The 19005-nt window shown below is 43.8% G+C and overlaps 1 protein-coding gene across 2 annotated transcripts in view; it reads right to left on the bottom strand.

Annotated features, from left to right (window-relative positions):
* The window catches only part of COL8A2 (collagen type VIII alpha 2 chain), a 334138-nt gene that overhangs the window by 151776 nt on the left and 163357 nt on the right, over positions 1–19005 (bottom strand). Inside the window, exon 2 of one of the 2 annotated variants that reach the window (XM_060784544.2) lies at positions 9158–9249. The exons of the other annotated variant lie outside the window; for it this stretch is intronic. The gene's annotated coding sequence lies outside the window, so the exon portion shown is untranslated. The remainder of the gene's footprint in view (positions 1–9157; positions 9250–19005) is intronic. 2 annotated transcript variants of the gene reach the window in all.

The raw sequence follows: 19005 nt of genomic DNA, 5'->3' as shown, positions 1-19005 counted from the left end.
ATGCACCTCTTAACTAAAAACGCAGTCCAATTTCATCGTCTGTGATTACCAGTCCTTGATCATCAGATTCATTGCACCGAGTTAACCGAATGCTTGTTCGAACATCCATGTCTTCAGTCTTTTTCGAAACACCATCAGCGAGGGGGCTGATCTTACCTCTATGGGGAGGGCGTTCCAAAGCCGAGGGGCCACCACAGAAAAGGCCCTGTCTCTCGTCCCCGCCAGCCGCACCTGTGAAGCAGGCGGGATAGAGAGCAGGGCCTCCCCAGAAGATCTTAGGGTCCTGGTGGGCTGATAGGCCGAGATACGTTCGGATAGATAAGTTGGGCCAGAACCGTTTAGGGCTTTAAAGGCCAACGCCAGCACTTTGAATTGGGCCCGGTAGCAAATCGGCAGCCAATGGAGCTGGTACAGCAGAGGAGTTGTATTGAGTATTTGTGCCATGTTTGGTCCAGATCTATCATTATTTGAGTCCACAGTGCTCTCTGGAGGTAGGTGAACTACAACTCCTATAAATCCCTCCAAAGACCTCCAGTATTTGTTGTTGTTCATGGGGGTTCTGTGTGCCATGTTAGTTCCATATCCATCAATGGTGGAGTTCAGAGTGCTCTTAGATTGCAGGTGAACTATACATCCCAATACCTACAACTCGTGCCCCCTGGTGGCACAACGGGTTAAACCGTTGAGCTGCTGAACTTGCTGATTGAAAGGCTGGTGGTTTGAATCTGGGAGCAGAGTGAGCTCCTGCTGCTGTTCTCCCAGAGTGAACTATAAATCCAAGCAACGACAACTCCCAAATGACAAAACCAATCTCCTTCAACCCCACCAGTATTAAAATTTGGGCATATTAGGTATTTGTGCCAAATTTGGTCCAGTGAATGAAAATACATCCTGCATTTCAGATATTTACATTACAATTCATAACAGTAGCACAATTTCAGTTATGAAGTAGCAACAAAAACAATGTTACGTTTGGGGGATCACCACAACATGAGGAACTGTATTAAGGGGTTGCGGCATTAGTAAGGTTGAGAAATACTGATCTAGATCATGGCCTATCATCGATTGATTTGTAGTACTATTTTAAAATTATAATACATTTCCACTGATCTATACATATTAATTTGTACAATATATGAAAGATAAAAGTGAAGGCGTACGGCAGGGTTGTATACTCTCACCCAACCTATTCAACTTGTATGCAGAACACATCATGCAATATCCGAGGCTTGATGAATGCAAGGCTGGGGTGAAAATTACTGGAAGAAACATTAACAACCTTAGATATGCAGACGACGCCACTTTGATGGCCGAAAGCGAGGAGGAGCTGAGGATCCTTCTAATCAAGGTGAAAGAAGAAAGCGCAAAAACTGGGTTGCAGTTAAACATCAAAAAAACAAAAAAACAAACAAACCAAGATTATGGCAACAAGAATGATTGACAACTTGGAAATAGAGGGAGAAAACATGGAGGCAGTGTCAGACTTTGTATTTCTAGGTGCAAAGATTACTGCAGACGCAGACTGCAACCAGGAAATCAGGAGATGCTTACTTCTTGGGAGGAGAGCAATGACCAATCTTGATAAAATAGTGAAGAGTAGAGACATCACACTGGCAACAAAGATCCGCATAGTTAAAGCAATGGTATTCCCCCATAGTCACCTACGGATGTGAGAGCTGGACCATAGGGAAGGCTGAGCAAAGGAAGATAGATGCTTTTGAACTGTGGTGTTGGAGGAAAGTGCCTTGGAAATTGCCTTGGAAAGTGCCTTCGCAGTTTGGGAGTTCTCCTAGATTCATCGCTGAGCCTGGAGCCCCAGGTTTTGGCGGTGGTCAGGGGAGCTTTTGCACAATTAAAACTTGTGCGCCAGTTGCGCCCGTACCTTGGGAAGTCTGACTTGGCCACGGTGGTCCATGCTTTGGTTACATCCCATTTAGACTACTGCAACGCTCTCTACGTAGGGTTGCCTCTGAAAGCTGCAGCTAGTCCAACGCTCGGCAGCCAGACTACTAACGGGTGCTGGGTACAGGGAGCACACCACTCCGCTGTTACGCCAGCTCCACTGGCTGCCAATTAGCTTCCGAGCACAATTCAAAATGCTGGTGTTAACTTATAAAGCCCTAAACGACTCCGGCCCTGTTTACCTCTCCGAACGTATTCTCCCCTATGCACCATCAAGATTATTAAGATCATCTGGAGAGGCCCTGCTCTCAGTCCCACCGGCCTCGCAAGCGCGCCTGGTGGGAACGAGGGACAGGGCCTTCTCAGTGGTGGCCCCTCGACTCTGGAACTCTCTCCCACTGGAGATCAGAACCGCCCCTTCTATCCTGACATTTAGGAAACAGGTGAAGACGTGGTTATGGAGACAGGCATTCGATGAGTGAGCCAACACCCTGAGATATGGATGGAGGATGATGAACAACAATTTTAGTGTGACGACTGACCATTATAGTTATTGAATGTAATTGCTGTTTTAATGTTTTACTGTAATATGAATTATGATGTTTTATTGACTGTATGTGATATTACGGTTGGAAACCGGTCTGAGTCCCTCAAGAGAGGTGAGAAGGTTGGTATACAAAACTTTTAAATAAATAAATAAATAAATAAATTGGACAGCGAGAAGATTCAACCAGTCCATACTTCAAGAAATAAAACCTGACTGCTCATTGGAGGGAAGAATAGTAGAGGCCAAGATGAAGTACTTTGGCCACATCATGAGAAGAAAGGAAAGCTTAGAGAAGACGATGATGCTGGGGGAAATGGAAGGAAAAAAGAAGAGGGGCTGACCAAGGGCAAGATGGATGGATGGTATCCTTGAAGTGACTGGATTGACCTTGAAGGAGCTGGGGGTGATGACAGGGAGCTCTGGCATGGGCTGGTCCATGAAGTCACGAAGAGTCGGAAACGACTGAACGAATGGACAACAACAACAACAGTGAAGGTATTCCCTTGACATTAAGTTCAGTCGTGTCCGACTCTGGGGGTTGTTGCTCATCTCCATTCCTAAGCTCAAGAGCCGGCGTTGTCCATTGACACCTCCAAGGTCATGTGGCTGGCAAGACTGCATGGCACACCGTTACCTTGCCGCTGGAATGGTACCTATTGATCTACTCACATTTGCATGTTTTCAAACTGCTAGGTTGGCAGAAGCTGGGGCTAACTGCGGGAGCTCACACTGTTCCTCAAATTCAAACCTGTGACCTTTTGATCAGCAAGTTTAGCACCTCAGTGCTTTAACCCACTGTGCCACCAGAGGCTCCATACAATATATGAAAACCTTATGCAAATATTGCATTCTGTGTTGCAATTCCTCTTCTGGGGGGGTAACACAAGTGTCAGCAGTACAGTTAAAAAAACATTTCAGGTATAAATATGAGTGTTTATTATATCTATACTGCAATCCAATATGCCAGGGACAATCCTAATTGATCCTTTCTTGTCCTGCTTTTTTAGCAGGTCTTAACATGTTCCAGTTTTTCTATCCTTCTCATATTTTCCTCCTTGGACTTCAACTGCTTTTAAATGCTGCAAACCGAGCTCAAAGTGCAGAATGACTGTCATTTTGAGTTAACACAACAGAGCAGAAAGAGGAGGACAAAATCCAAACTCTTGTAGGCTCAAGGAATGGCAAACTGTTGCAGACACGCTGAACTTGTATGTTCTTCCTTGCTAATAATGTTACCCAATTTGATCACAGTCTTATGTTTGTCAGCCACATGTGCCATGAGAAATGATAGAGGACATGCTTCATCCAATGTTGCAATATTCCCCTTTCAGATAGAAATCACTCCTCCTTCCCAATTTTTTTCATGGTCTGCTATTGCTAGAAACATAAACATTCGCATAAGCTCCTGTGTCTCATGAACTTTGGAAAAGATCCCATACAGTTCAGAGAATAAATTCTGTACGAAGTCTGCCGTTGTACAACAAAGTTTGGCATCTAATGCCATAAGGCTTTTCTCTCCCAATTGTCCCCCAATTTCCTTCTTTCCTCTTGAACCTCCAGGGCCCCTTCCACACAGCTGAATAATATCCCACATATTCTGCTTTGAACTGGAATAAATGGGAGTGTGGACTCAAATAACCCAGTTCAAAGCAGAGAATGTGGAATTTTCTGCCTTGATATTCTGGGTTATATGGCTGTGTGGAAGGGCCCCAAGGCGTAATAAATGCGAGGAGCACAGAGAGGAATTAACTCTCTGAAATGCCCATAGAGGTCACCTCCAGATTGGACTACTGCAATGCGCTCTACATGGGGCTGCCCTTGAAAATGGCCTGGAAATTCCAACTGGTCCAACAGGCGGCGGCCAGGATGTTAACTGGTGCTCCTTACAGAGAGAGGTCAACCCTCCTGAATTTGGAGGATGCCTTTGACAATACAATACAGTAGAGTCTCGCTTATCCAACATAAATGGGTCAGCAGAACATTGGATAAGCGAAAACGTTGGATAATAAGGCGGGATTAAGGAAACGCCTATTAAACGTCAGATTACATTACGAGTTTACAAATTAAGCACCAAAACATCACGTTTTATAACAAATCGACAGAAAAAGCAGTTCAATACATGGTAATGTTAAGTAGTAATTAATGTATTTACACATTTAGCACCAAAACATCGTAATGTAGTGAAACAATTGTGGATCCAGGCGGGAGGCAGACTGCATTGGATAATACAGAACATTGGATAAGTGAAGGTTGGATAAGCAAGATGTATGTCTCAATCTTGCTAAACAAGCTCAATATTTGTGCCTCCAAAGGATTCTGCCCCAAATTATTTTACCCTTCAGCTGATACCCCCTTCGAGGAGATGGTGGTGGGGTATAAATAAAGATTATTATTATTATTATTATTATTATTATTATTATTACTCATCCATCTCAGGGATAGAAAGAAGGGAGATCGGGGAAAGAGAGAAATGCAGATATGATTCCTCCCACTCACTGAATTTGGGGTGGCAGAGGGCAAGGAAAGGGAAGAAAAGAAAGAAAGTTGTTTATGCTTCTTTTAATATCTCCCTTCTGTTTTACATTTGCAGTCTTTTCAAAAGATACGGCCTGGGTTTTGCCAAGATTCCTAAAGAGATATCCTGAGAAATGTAGACCGGTTTCCCAACCAAAATTCAAAGAAAACAAACGTCAGGCCAGCAATTGATATGAAATAGTTTAAAAATGAGAAAAAGCTGCCTCAGAGCTAGGTTTACATTAAACTACATTTCTGCAAGCAGCGGGAGGAGAACCTCCGATGCGTCGCTCTCCGCCAAAAGGAGAGAAAACCTGAGCAGGCTGGAAAAGGCTAAGGTTACCTGCCAGAGAGGTGTCCAAAAAAAGTCCTTGGCAAAGGGGAAGCTGCGGAAACATGGATATTTTCTGCAACATAATAAACCCAGGCATAAGTGGGGCCTGGGCATCCTTAAAGGACAACCTGTTCCATTCATAGCAGCCTCAACACAGCGTGCCAGCCCATCAACCTTTTCAATAGCCTGCCTCCTCGCTCTTACCTATGTGTCCCAACAACCCCCCAAATTAGAACGGCACAAATGTAGATGTGGAAGTAGCCCACCAGCCAAGGAGGTTCGGTTGCAGGGCCAGGTTGGAGTGGAAAACCATCTCACATGAGAGAGCGGAGATCCAAAAGAGAGAAACAAATTACAGTCTTTGGGTTTTGGACCGCCATGAAAGTGAAAACCCTCAAAGACAAGAAACAGGCGTACATACATAACCAGATTTGCCCAGGTGTTGGAAGGCACCCTTGTTTTCATCCCTTTTCTCTCTTTCTTTCCATCCCTGCCCTCATACCTTTCTCTCCTTTCCTTTCCTTCTTTCCCTTTGTTTTCCCTTCTTTTGTCTCTTTTCTTTCCCCCGTCCCTCCTTCTTTTCCTTCCTTCTCTTCCTCTCCACTTTCTCCATTCTCCAGCTCCGAGATGGCTGCACAATGTCTCAATGGCAACTTGCTTTGTGACTCTTTCCTTCTTACCTCCATTGCCCTCATATAAATGTAACCTTTCTTTCTCAGTGACATCATAGATAATTTCCTTCCTTCCTTCTTTCTTTCTTTCTTTCTTTCTTTCTTTCTTTCTTTCCTTCCCAATTCCCTTTTTTTCTTTCCTTCCTCCTTTCCCCTCATACATATGCCACCTAGCAGCACTTCACTCCCTCTTGTTTCTTTCCCCCCTCTCTCCATCATTCCTTCCCTTCTCCTTCTTTTCTCCTTCCCCTTCCTTCTCTTTCCTTCCCTTTCTTTTCCTTCCTTCCTTCCCTCTCCACTTTTTACCTTCTCCAGCTCTGAGATGGACTCACAATGTCTCAGTGGCTCTGAGTCACCTTCAGGCTGAAATGGGCGGGAAAGAAATAATGTAAATAAATAAATAAACTTGCTTTTCGGCTCTTTCTTACTTACCTCCTTTGCCCTCATATACATGTAACCTTTCTTAGTGACATCACAGATAATTTCCTTCCTTCTTTCATTCTTTCCTTCCCAATTCCCTTTCTCTCTTTCCTTCCTTCCTCCTTTCTCCTCATACATGTCACTCAGCAGCACTTCACTCCCCCCTGTTTCTTTTCCTCGTCATTCCTTCCTTCCCTCCCTCCCTCCCTCCTCTTTTCTTTTCCTTTCATTTCCTTTCTTTCCCATCCTTCCTTCCCTCCCTCCCCACTTTCTCCATTCTCCAGCTCTGAGATGGCCTCACAATGTTTCAATGGCAACTCACTTTGTGGCTCTTTCCTTCTTACCTACTTTGCCCTCATATACATGTAACCTTTCTATAATTTCCTTCCTTCCTTGCTTCCTTCCTTCTTTCTTCCTCTTTTCCCCTCATACACGTCACCCAGAAGCACTTCACTCCTCCTGTTTCTTTTCCCCCTCTCTTCATCCTTCTTTCCTTCCTTCCTTCCCTCCCTGCCTTCTTTTTTCTTTTCCTTTCCTTCTATTCCTTCCTTCTCTCTTTCCTCCCTTCCTCCCCCCCTCCACTTTCTCCCTTCTCCAGCTCTGAGATGGTCTCACAATGTCTCAATGTCAACTCGCTTTGTGTCCCTTTCCTTCTTACCTCCGTTGCCCTCATATACATGCAACCTTTCTTTCTCAGGTCCCACAGTATTTTTGCGTGTTCATTTTCCACTACCTTTGAAGGTTTAAGATCCCACCAATTCTTTACTGCTGGTAGGTGGTACTTGTGACATAAGTTCAAGTGAATAATAATAATAATCATCATCATCATCATCATCATCATCATTCTTGCCCCTTTCTTTAACTTGGGCTCATATGCCTGCTTCCTTCCCCACATGAATTAATCCTATCTTCCCTCTGCACCTGCTTCCATGGAAATATTGCAATGATCACACGTCCCTTAATCCTCGCCACTGCACCGCAGACAGAAACTCTTATATTACCTACTGTATATGCCATGGGGCTTTTGCTTTCACAGATGAGGTGTGATAGATTTAAATATTCGAAGAGCTTAGGAACTCTTAAGTTTGTTCAGTAGGCGTTTTACTTGCAGAGACCTCAAAAGTCGGATGTCAGCCTGGGGAACCAGTCAGGTCTTTTGGAAGCCTGTGTCTACCCTCTGCACCAACACATACCTGGAGTTGGCCTAAGTCAATCAATCAGTCTTTATTATGGCCCAAAGACCTAGTTTGCTCAGCATAAAAGTGCATAGCAGATTCATAAACTGATAGTAAATGTAAAGCTTTCCCCCTGACATTAAGTCTAGTTGTGTCCGACTCTGGGGGTTGCTGCTCATGTCCATTTCTAAGCCGAAGAGCTGGTGTTTTCTGTAGACACCTCAAAGGTAACGTGGGCAGCATGACTGCATGGAGCACTGTTACCTTCCCGCAGAAGCGGTACCTATTGATCTACTCACATTTGCATGTTTTCGAATTGCTAGTTTGGCAGAAGCAGGAGTTCATGCTGCTCCCCGGATTTGAACCACCGACTGTTTGGTCAGCAAGTTCAGCAGCTCAGCAGTTTAATCTGCTGCACCACTGGGGGCTCCTTTTATAAACTGATAAGACCACTTACAGGCAGGACGAGTGCAATGCTAGATGCTTATGAACAAAGGCAAAAACACTACAAATACATACAAGGCAAGTTTCAGCCTGAGTCTAATACAGGAAGTTGTTTTATCCTGGCTATCTCAGAGCGAAACTTGGCAACAGGCAAGGTCACATGGGGGAAATTGTCACCTAGTAAAGCTTTACTTGGAATTGAGCAGATATACCGGGTTTCACCTGCATCTATGGCAAGCATCCTCAGAGGTGAGGACCTCACCTCTGAGGATGCTTGCCATAGATGCAGGCGAAACGTCAGGAGAAATGCCTCTAGAACATGGCCATATAGCCCGAAAAAACCCACAAGAACTGAGTGATTCCAGCCATGAAAGCCTTCGACAATGCAATATTCTTAATTATTAAAAAGTCTAAAAACATGCCTAAAATTTAATTTTAAATTAACTTTTAATCACTAAAGCTCATGTGCAACCAGCTTGGGATTATGAAATGAGGCAAGTATGCCCTAGGTTAGGAGAATAAATAAAGCTGAAATGAAGAAATGAGACGATAGTATTAGGTGAGGAATACACACCAAATCCAAGTGGTGACACGATGTGATATGAGACAGAGATCATGTTTGACCATGATTAAGCATGGTTATTTGAATTCTTAAACTGGGATGAAGCAAAGCCTGCAAACCAGGATTGAGATGGCTTTACCAACCATTGCTATCCTCTGTGACTCACCAAGATAACCTTTTCCCCCCTATCCTACATGCAGAAGATGGTGGGGAGAGTCATGTCACTCTCTTCTTAAACCTGCTTTCCAAAGTAAAATCCTATCTTACCAAGCTAAACCATGGTGTATGTGTTTTCAAATGTGAAGAGCCAGACTTAATTATTTTCCCTGCAGGACTTGAATAGTTTGGACATGTTTTGGAAGATATTAGTATAATAGAAGAAAAAAAATATTGAAATGCCATCAAAAATATCTCTTAATATTATATTTTAAAAGGAATTTTAGCACTGGGATGCCAATAAACAAACTTCCTACTGTGATCTGTTCTGATTCCCCATCACAAAACCACGACATATTCTCCGCAAACAGTGTTGGCTTGGATCCCCCAGGACCAAGGAAACCAGAAAGCAATGAGAAGCCCCATCCATACCTTCAATGCCGCTCGAGGTCCCACCTCTGTCGGTCCGCCTGTCACTCGCTTGGGACGAGGGCCACGCTCCGCAGACGGATGGAGAACGCGAACTGTCAACGCAAGGGAAGAGAAACACAAGTGAAGGGAGACCTTTCTGAACTGCTCCCCCTTGAATAATCTGAGCCTCTCCCCTCTTCCTGCCCTTGCTTTGCCCTATAAGAATGACTGACAAGCCCAGATTTAACTAAGGGATTTTGTGGGTTTAAAGCATGTGACCATTTTCCTCCTGTTTTGTCCATTAACCCCTTTTCAAAAATATATAACTCATTTTTTTCCCTCTACAGTGTTTGCGTTCTCTCCCCCCCCCCCCCCCCTTGACTTTTCTTCAAGCAGGATACATACAGCAGTAACTCAGAAGGGCCTTTGGGTACCATCTCTTCCCCGGGCATTGGCAACCGGCCCTATGAGTCTCACCTGAAGTATAGCAGCCAAGTTTAACATAAGGTGAGTGATGAAGGAAGCCAGATACAGCAGAAAGGAAGGAGGGGAGCAGTTTCAAAGCTTGCTTGCTTGCTTTTAACATTCTTTTCATTATAGCAACTCAAGGTCTCAATATCTGCACCCATCTTCCATCCACATTGTCAAACCAGGGGCAACAAGGAAGTCTCCAAGAACAACAATTTAGTGTCTAAGCCAATGATTCTCAACCTGAGGGTCGGGACCCCTGGGGAGGTTGCAAGGGGGTATCACAAGCGTCACCAAAGACCATCGAAAACACAGTGGGCTGTTGTAGGTTTTTTGGGCTTTATGGCCATGCTCTAGAAACATTCTCTCCTGACGTTTCACCTGCATCTATGGCAAGCATAGACCTCACAACCTCTGAGGATGCTTGCCACAAATGCAGGCGAAACATCAGGGGAGAATACTTCTAGAACATGGCCATATAGCCCGAAAAACCTACAACAACCCAGTGATTCCAGCCATGAAAGCCTTCGACAATACAGGGGTTCTGTGTGAGAAGTTTAGCCCAGTTCTATCATTGGTGGGGTTAAGAATGCTCTTTGATTGTGGGTGAACTATAAATCCCAGCAACTACTACTCCCAAATGTCAAGATCTATTTTCCCCAAACTCCACTAGTGTTTATATTTGCGTATATTGAGTAACTGTGCCAACTTTTGTACAGATCCATCATTGATTGAGTACACAGTGCTGGGTGTAGGTGAACTACAACCTCAAAACTCAAGGTCAATGCCCACCAAACCCTTCCAGTATTCAATGTTGGCCATGGGAGCTCTGTGTGCTAAGATTGGTTCAAGTCCATTGTGTCAGGATTAATTTAGATATGTATATGTTTTAAATGTGCTTCTATGTATTGCAAATATGGATGCCACTGTGAATTAGAAATGCTGTGCAGAAATGTTTATACTTTGAGGCTGTGATTAAGTGAACTTGAGAAAAGTAAGATAAGGTTTGTTCTTGCTGAGAACAGAAGGGAGTAGCCAGTCTCAGCAAGAGAAGATAAGCAGATGTGAAGAGGCTTTCGGTTTTGACTGATTCTTATTTGTAGCTCGCTGTAGAAAGACGTGTCTGATGTATGTACTTAGTAAACTTAGTTTCTTTTGTAACTCAAAGCTTGCAGAGTCCTTATTTTGCAACTCAGTGTTTGCTTGATCTAGCATTCTTTCTGCTGGGTATCGTCAATCTCTGACACATCGTTGGTGAAGTTCAGAATGCTCGTTGATTGTAGGTGAACTATAAATCCCAGCAATTACAACTTCCAAATGACAAAATCAGTTCCCTCTCCAACCCCACCAGTATTCAAACTTGAGTGTATCGGGTATTTGTTCCAACTTTGCTACAGTGAATGAAAATACATCCTGCATATTTACATTACAATTCATAACAGTAGCAAAATTACAGTTACGAAGTAACAACAAAAATAATGTTATGGTTGGGGGTCACCACAACATGAGGAACTGTATTAAGGGGTCACGGCATTGGGTTGTTGTTGGTTTTTCCGGGCTATATGGCCATGTTCTGGAGACAATTTTTCTCCTGACGTTTCGCCTGCATCTGTGGCAAGCATCCTCAGAGGTAGTGAGGTCTGTTGGAAGTAGGAAAAATGGGTTTATATATCTGTGGAATGACCAGGGTGAGACAAAGGACTTTTATCTGCTGGAGCTAGCTGTGAAAGTTTCAGCTGATCACCTTGATTAGCATTCAATGGCTTGGAAGTGCCCGGGGGGAATCTTTTGTTAAGAATGACTTTATGTGCCTGTTTGTTTCCCCTCTGTTGTTTTGCTGTTGTAATTTTTGAGTCTTTTAATACTGGTAGCCAGATTATGTTCATTTTCATGGTTTCTTCCTTTCTGTTGAAATTGTCCACATGCTTGTGGATTTCAATGGCTTCTCTGTGTAGTCTGACATGGTGGTTGTTGGTGTGGTCCAGCACTTCTGTGTTCTCAAATAATATGCTGTGTCCAGATTGGTTCATCAGCTGCTCTACAAGAGGGATCCTCTCACCTCTGCAGGAGTCTACCGTGTACCATGCAGCTGTGGACAAGTCTACATAGGGACCACCAAACGCAGCATTGCCCAGATACGCATCAAGGAACATGAAAGGCACTGTAGACTGATTCAACCAGAGAAGTCAGCCATAGCAGAGCACCTGATGAACCAACCTGGACGCAGCATATTATTTGAGAACACAGAAGTGCTGGACCACTCTCACAACCACCATGTCAGACTACACAGAGAAGCCATTGAAATCCACAAGCATGTGGACAATTTCAACAGAAAGGAAGAAACCATGAAAATGAACAAAATCTGGCTACCAGTATTAAAAAACTCAATAATTACAACAGCAAAATAACAGAGGGGAAACAAACAGGCACATAAAATCATTCTCAACAAAAGATTCCCCCCAAGCGGTTCCAAGCCATTGAATGCAAATCAAAGTGATCAGCTGAAACATTCACAGCTAGCCCCAGCAGACAAAAGTCCTTTGTCTCACCCTGGTCATTCCACAGACATATAAACCCATTTTTCCTACTTCCAACAGACCTTACTACCTCTGAGGATGCTTGCCATAGATGCAGGCGAAACGTCAGGAGAAAAATTGCCTCCAGAACATGGCCATATAGCCTGGAAAAACCTGCAACAACCCAACAAAAATAATGTTATGGTTAGGGGTCACCACAACATGAGGAACTGTATTAAGGGGTCACGGCATTATTTATTTATTATTATTTATTTAAAACATTTATATTCTGCCCTTCTCACCCCGAAGGGGACTCAGGGCGGAGCACACCATATAAAATAAATAAATAAAGGAAAAAGGAAGAGGGGCTGACCAAGGGCAAGATGGATGGATGGCATCCTTGAAGTGACTGGACTGACCTTGAAGGAGCTGGGGGTGGTGACGGCCGACAGGGAGTTCTGGCGTGGGCTGGTCCATGAGGTCACGAAGAGTCAGAGGCGACTGAACGAATGAACAACAACAATACGGCAAACATTCAGTGCCGAGACACAAATTCATATACGCATACATAAACATTAAAAACATTTATCTCAGTATTAAAATACACCATTAGAAAGGTTGAGAACCACTGCATTATTCCATAGCATTGGCCCATGGCAGTTAAAGTAGCCAAATTAATTCTACAGTGTAGATGTACTTACAGACAATGCTTTGTTTCACTTGTTGCAGTAATTTGGGGAAAATCAACCCATGAGTTCGACAATGACCCAATGTATAACCCATTATAATTGGACATTTTTCTCTCTGTTTATCCAGGAAGTCTATGAACCATTACATTGACTATGCTCCAGCTACTGCTTGTGCTCAAATGGCTGATAGAGTGTTGAACTTTATTAAAACATATGTCTGGAATCGGTTCTAAGCTCCCAGAAAGAAGTCTACCTTGCAGCGAATGTGTTCGCGTGGTGTTCACTTTACAACTGCTAAAAAGTCTGTCAAAGTTTCCATTGTAAAGCCAGTATTTTCAGGGGTTTTAAGCTTCGCTAATAAAAATGTAAAAATATGAAAACTCGGGTAAATGGGGCTTTTGTGTCTAAGCCCTGCTAAAATTCTTCCGATCCGGCATAAAGTGAGGGTTAGCGAGATGGGGGGAAAGGAAGAGAGTGAAGGGGAACTTCTTTGAAAAGGAGGGTTCCTTATTTTTCCCATTTTCAAATTCAAACTTGTGTTTGGAGGGCTGTGCTTTGAAGAGCGGTTGTGTAAGAGCAGACGTTTTCCAAGCCCCGTATTATGTCCAAAAAGTGGGTTATACGGTTTCCAATGAATCATCTTAGCCTGGCAAAGTTCCCATAGGCTGTACTGTAGAAGCTGCATATTATTTTGCCTACTTGTTAAAGGGGCAGTTCGGCAAACCCCACGGGGGCTTTATGGCTTCATAAAGAGACTTCCAAAATTGCTAGGGGCTATGTTCGGAAGTGAGCAGTGCTTGCCACAGCTTCTGGCTCTCTAAAATATGAAAAGAACAGACAGTGTATTCATGCTATTTGGGGCAGGACAACTTCAAATGATGAAGTCTACCATGGTCATGCGGGCAGAGCATTTAGAGCAAGTCCCTGAATGATTTTGGCTTTTCCAGAGGAAAAACGTGTGCTCCAGCCTGGAGCTGATGCCTTCTGTTGTTTGGGATGATTGGCAAAGCAGTACCAGTCCTATTTGTGCTCTGTTAAATGCCTAGCTCTTGGCCCATCAACATCCCAGATTTAACACCATCCAGGAAGAATTTCTTAGGTGTAGGGTGACTTGAAGGTCTCTCGTTCTTAGGGTTGCCATAAGTCGAAGTCAACTTGAAGGCACTCAACATTACAAAGCCAGTTTGGCACACCAAGTATGCTGAATTCCTCGTCATCAGGCATCATGACTAAAGCTGATGGGAGCTGTGATACAGTCACATCTGGAAGGGTGCAGTTTGTTCTGTCAGGATAGTGGAGTTTGAATTTGGAGGATATGATGCCTGACATTAAAATGTCCTTTAACCTTTTCTCAACCGCACGGCCACAAGGGCTATTGGGTTGCAATTCCCATTATCCCCAGTCCACATGGCAGATAACCAAAAGGGATGGGAGTTGTTCAATAACATCTTGGGACCCAAATTAGAACAAAACAAAAGAGCACTGATCACTAAGTAAAAAAATATAGGATTGTTGTTTTTGGATCTAGTTCTTTTAGGAGATTTGGGTATAGAATTTACCTACATCCAGAGAGCACTGTGAACCCAAACAATGATGGATCTGTCGAACGCTTTCATGGCCAGAATCACTGGGCTGTTGTGGGTTTTTTCGAGCTATATGGCCATGTTCTAGAGGCATTCTCTCCTGACGTTTCACCTGCATCTATGGCAAGCATCCTCAGAGGTAGTGGATACAGAAGACCAAAAATATAGTTGGTCTTCTGCAGGCATGTAGCCAGGGGGGGGGGGGGGGCGCTCGGGGGGCTTCAGCCCCCCCCCCGAAATTCTCATGGTGGTTCGCGAAAATGCCTTAATGGTGCATTATTTAAACTGTTATGTTTATTCATATCATGATCTGATCACCATACTCAATATATCCCATATGCATGGGGGTATTGGGGTAATGATACAAAAGGCTTGCTAGGCTAGACCCTCTTTCACTCAGACTCAGTCCCCCCCCCCCCCCCCCCCCGGATCCCAGTAAGGTGGTCTTCTGAAGCTGGCAGATGGTAATTTTGTCCGCGCCGATTGTGTTTAAGTGCAGGCCAAGGTTTTTAGGCACTGCACCCAGTGTGCCGATCGCCACTGGGACCACCTTTACTGGCTTGTGCCAGAATCTTTGCAGTTCGGTCTTTAAATCCACATATCATGTCAGCTTTTCCAGCTGTTTCTCTTCAATCCTGTTGTCACCTGGGATTGCAACATTGTCAATCCTTATTTTGTTTTTTAACACAATTGTGAAGTTAGGAGTATTATGCTCCAAAACTCTGTCTGTCTGAATCCAGAAGTCCCAGAGGAGTTTTGCGTGTTCATTCTCTGTAACTTTTTCCGGCTTGTGATCCCACCAGTTCTTTGTCGCAGGCTTTGATGGCATTGGTTCGAATGGCTTCTTCTTCTTCTTCCTATTATTATTATTATTATTATTATTATTATTATTATTATTATTATGTTAATTTATACCCTGCTTTATCTCCCCCAAAGGAGACTCTTTCCCAAGCCTACTTGGTAGAGAAGGCTGAAGGCCTTGTAAAACTACAACTCCCATTATTCCATAACATTGAGCCACTATTCTACAGTAGAGTTTCTCAAACTTTGCTCTTGCAAATGTTTTGGACTTCATTTCCCTCAATTTCTAACAGCTGGCAATATGGCTGGGATTTCTGGGAGTTGAAGTCCAAAACACCTGGAGGAGGACACCTTGAGAAAGACTGTTCTACAGTATAGATGCCCACCAGGACTCCTTGGTTAACTTACTGTCTTTCACATATAGGATTATGAATGGGTTCAGGGGTTTCAAAAGCTTTTTTAAAGTATTTTTGCAGACGTCCTTATGTCCATAAAATTCCCCTTTGAATAAAGGATAGAAGCGGACTGGAATGTGACCAAATTTCCCTGGGTAGATGGTCAGCTTAGACCAGTGGTTCTCAATCTTCCTAATGTTGCAACCCCTTAATACAGTTCATCATGTTGTGGTGACCCCCAACCATTAAATAATTTTCATTGCTACTTCACAACTGTAATTTTGCTACTGTTATGAATTACAATGGAAATATCTGATATGCAGGATGTATATCACTGGACTCAATTTGGCACAAATACCCGATACGCCCAAATCTGAATACTGGTGGGGTTGGGGGAGGGGGTTGATTTTGTCATTTGGGAGTTGTAATTGCTGGGATTTGTAGTTCACCTGCAATCAAAGAGCATTCCGAACTCCACCAACAATGGAATTGAACCAAACTAAACCACACAGAACCTCCATGACCAACAGAAAATACTGTGTTTTCTGATGGTCTTTGGTGACGCCTTTGAAACTCCCTTGCACCCCACCCCAAGGGTCCCAGCCCTCAGGTTGAGAAATGCTGGAATAATGAGATTTGTAGTTTGGTGAGTTTTTAATTTGCTTAGGTTTGTATTGTTGTATTGTGTGTTGAGGCCTCGGCCTTTGTAAGCTGCATCGAGTCCTTCGGGAGATGCTAGCGGGCTACAAATAAAGTTTAATAGTAATAATAATAATAATAATAATAATAATAATATTTCTTACTCGCCTCTCCACAGCTTGAGGCGGGTTACAACATTGCCTTGTAAAACTAAAGGTCCCATGATTTCATAGCATTAAATCATAACAGTTGAAGTGGTATCAAACTGCATTAATTCTATCATATGGATGCACCCATACTATATACCAGGGATCCTCAAACTAAGGCCTGGGGGCCGGATGCGGCCCTCCAAGGTCATTTACCCTGCCCTCGCTCAGGGTCAACCTAAGTCTGTAACGCCTCAAAAGCACACAACAACAACCACAATCCTATCTCATCAGCCAAAAGCAGGCCCACACTTCCCACTGAAATACTAAAAAATATATATATTTGTTAAAATTGTTCTTCATTTTAATTATTGTATTGTTTTTAAGTGGCTTTTGCACTACAAATAAGATATGTGCAGTGTGCATAGGAATTCATTCATGTTTTTTTTTTCTTCAAATTATAATCCGGCCCTCCGACAGTTTGAGGGACTGTGACCTGGCCCTCTGTTTAAAAAGTTTGAGGACCCCTGCTATCTTCCATTTAACACTGGTGGTCATAGGAGGTTCAAATGAACTCCTCCACATTACATAAGTCTCTGGGCATTCTTCACAGGGACTGGCCAGGTCTGCCGAGCTTTGGTCTTGTTTTGTGCAAACTAGCTACCATGATTTTAAAAAAAAATCACAAAAGAGAGCCCAATAGTTGTACTCAACAAGAGATCCTGGGCCCCTGGTGGCGCAGTAGGTTAAACCGCTGTGCCGGCAGGACTGAAGACCGATAGGTCGCAGGTTCAAATCCGGGGAGAGGCGGATGAGCTCCCTCTATCAGCTCCAGCTCCTCATGTGGGGACATGAGAGAAGCATCTCACAAGGATGATAAAAAAAATCAAATCATCCAGGCGTCCCCTGGGCAACGTCCTTGCAGACGGCCAATTCTCTCACACCAGAAGCGACTTGCAGTTTCTCAAGTCGCCCCTGACACGACCAAAAAAACCTCAGAAAACAAGAGATCGTGCAATTATTGGTAAATTGTTGTTTTCCATAGAGTTGAGACACAATGGAAATCCTAACATATGGATAGGTTGTTGTCAAAATGTGTCCTCCATTTGAGCGGTGACTCAAAAAAGAGAGTGATATTGGAAGGATGGAATGGTTTTTCCCATTCCTTTGTATTATATCCAGATCCTTGAAGCAAATAAAAACAAATTCCAAATGGTCTTATCTACTGGGGTGTATCCCATTTAGAGCAATGGCAATGCAAAGGTTTTATTGGTCCAATGACATGGTGCAGCTGTATTCTGGTTGATTCTATGGTGGAACGGTTTAATTGCAGTACGATTCCTGATTGGCTAGAATCCTATAGGAACACTTACAAAAGGAGCGACAGAGAAATCTAACAGCTATGAAATCCCATTGCATATTCTGGTACTTTTCAACCAAAATACATACGAGGATGGTTATTGTTATCACTTGCGACGATGCTTTTAAGAAAAGCCTATTTACAATCTATTAAAAAAAATTCTTCAGGCTACATACTCCATTTGATCAGGAGAACCAAACATGACTCAGTATAGACCAGTGGTTCTCAACCTGTGGGTCCCCAGGTATTTTGGCATACAATTCCCACAAATCCCAGCTGTTAGGATTTCTGGGAGTTGAAGGCCAAAACATTTGAGAACCACTGGTATAGACCTGGGATAGCCCAGTAGCAAGGCTAGGCAGTGGCAGAGTATAGTGGGTTCTCAGTATTTATTTATTTATTATTTCACAGTTTTCTATAACGAGCTTCTCAACCTCATTGAGGGACTCAGCCCGGTTTCCAGCCATAAAAAATATATACACTCATTAAAATATCGTATATCACAATTACAAAAACAGCTTTAAAAACACTATATATAAAACTACAGTGGTCAGTCGTCCTATTAAGATGGATCTACATCAACTTCCATCCAGGGTCCTATGGTGTTGTCTCATTCATTAAGGCCTGACTCCACAGTCACGTCTTCACCCATTTCCTAAATGTTAGGATGGATGGGGCGGTTCTGGCCTCCAGAGGGAGAGAGTTCCAGAGTCGTGGGGCCACCACCGAGAAGGCCCTGTCCCTCGTCCCCACCAGGCGCGCTTGCGAGGCAGGTGGGACCGAGAGCAGGGCCTCTCCAGATGATCTTAATAATCTTGATGGTTCGTAGGGGAGAATACGTTCGGAGAGGTAAACAGGGCCGGAGTCGTTTAGGGCTTTATAGGTCAACACCAGCACTTTGAATTGTGCTCGGAAGCTAATTGGCAGCCAGTAGAGCTGTCGTAACAGCGGAGTGGTGTGCTCCCTGTACCCAGCCCCCGTTAGTAATCTGGCTGCCGTGCGTTGGACTTGCTGCAGCTTCCGGGCAGTCTTCAAAGGCAACCCCACGTAGAGAGCGTTGCAGTAGTCTAAGCGGGATGTAACCAAAGCGTGTACTACCGTGGCCAAGTCAGCCCTCCCAAGGTACGGATGCAGCTGGCGCACAAGTTTTAATTGTGTGAACGCTCCCCTGACCACCGCTATGACCTGGGGTTCCAGGCTCAGCGATGAATCCAGGAGAACTCCCAGACTGCGTACCTGAGCTGGGTGTGGTTCCAGGAACCCATGTAGATA

Source organism: Anolis sagrei, chromosome X, assembly GCF_037176765.1.
Source record: "Anolis sagrei isolate rAnoSag1 chromosome X, rAnoSag1.mat, whole genome shotgun sequence".
NCBI lineage: Eukaryota > Metazoa > Chordata > Lepidosauria > Squamata > Dactyloidae > Anolis > Anolis sagrei.
Note: the sequence above shows the minus strand (reverse complement) of the source record. Positions and strands in the feature narration are given on the sequence as shown.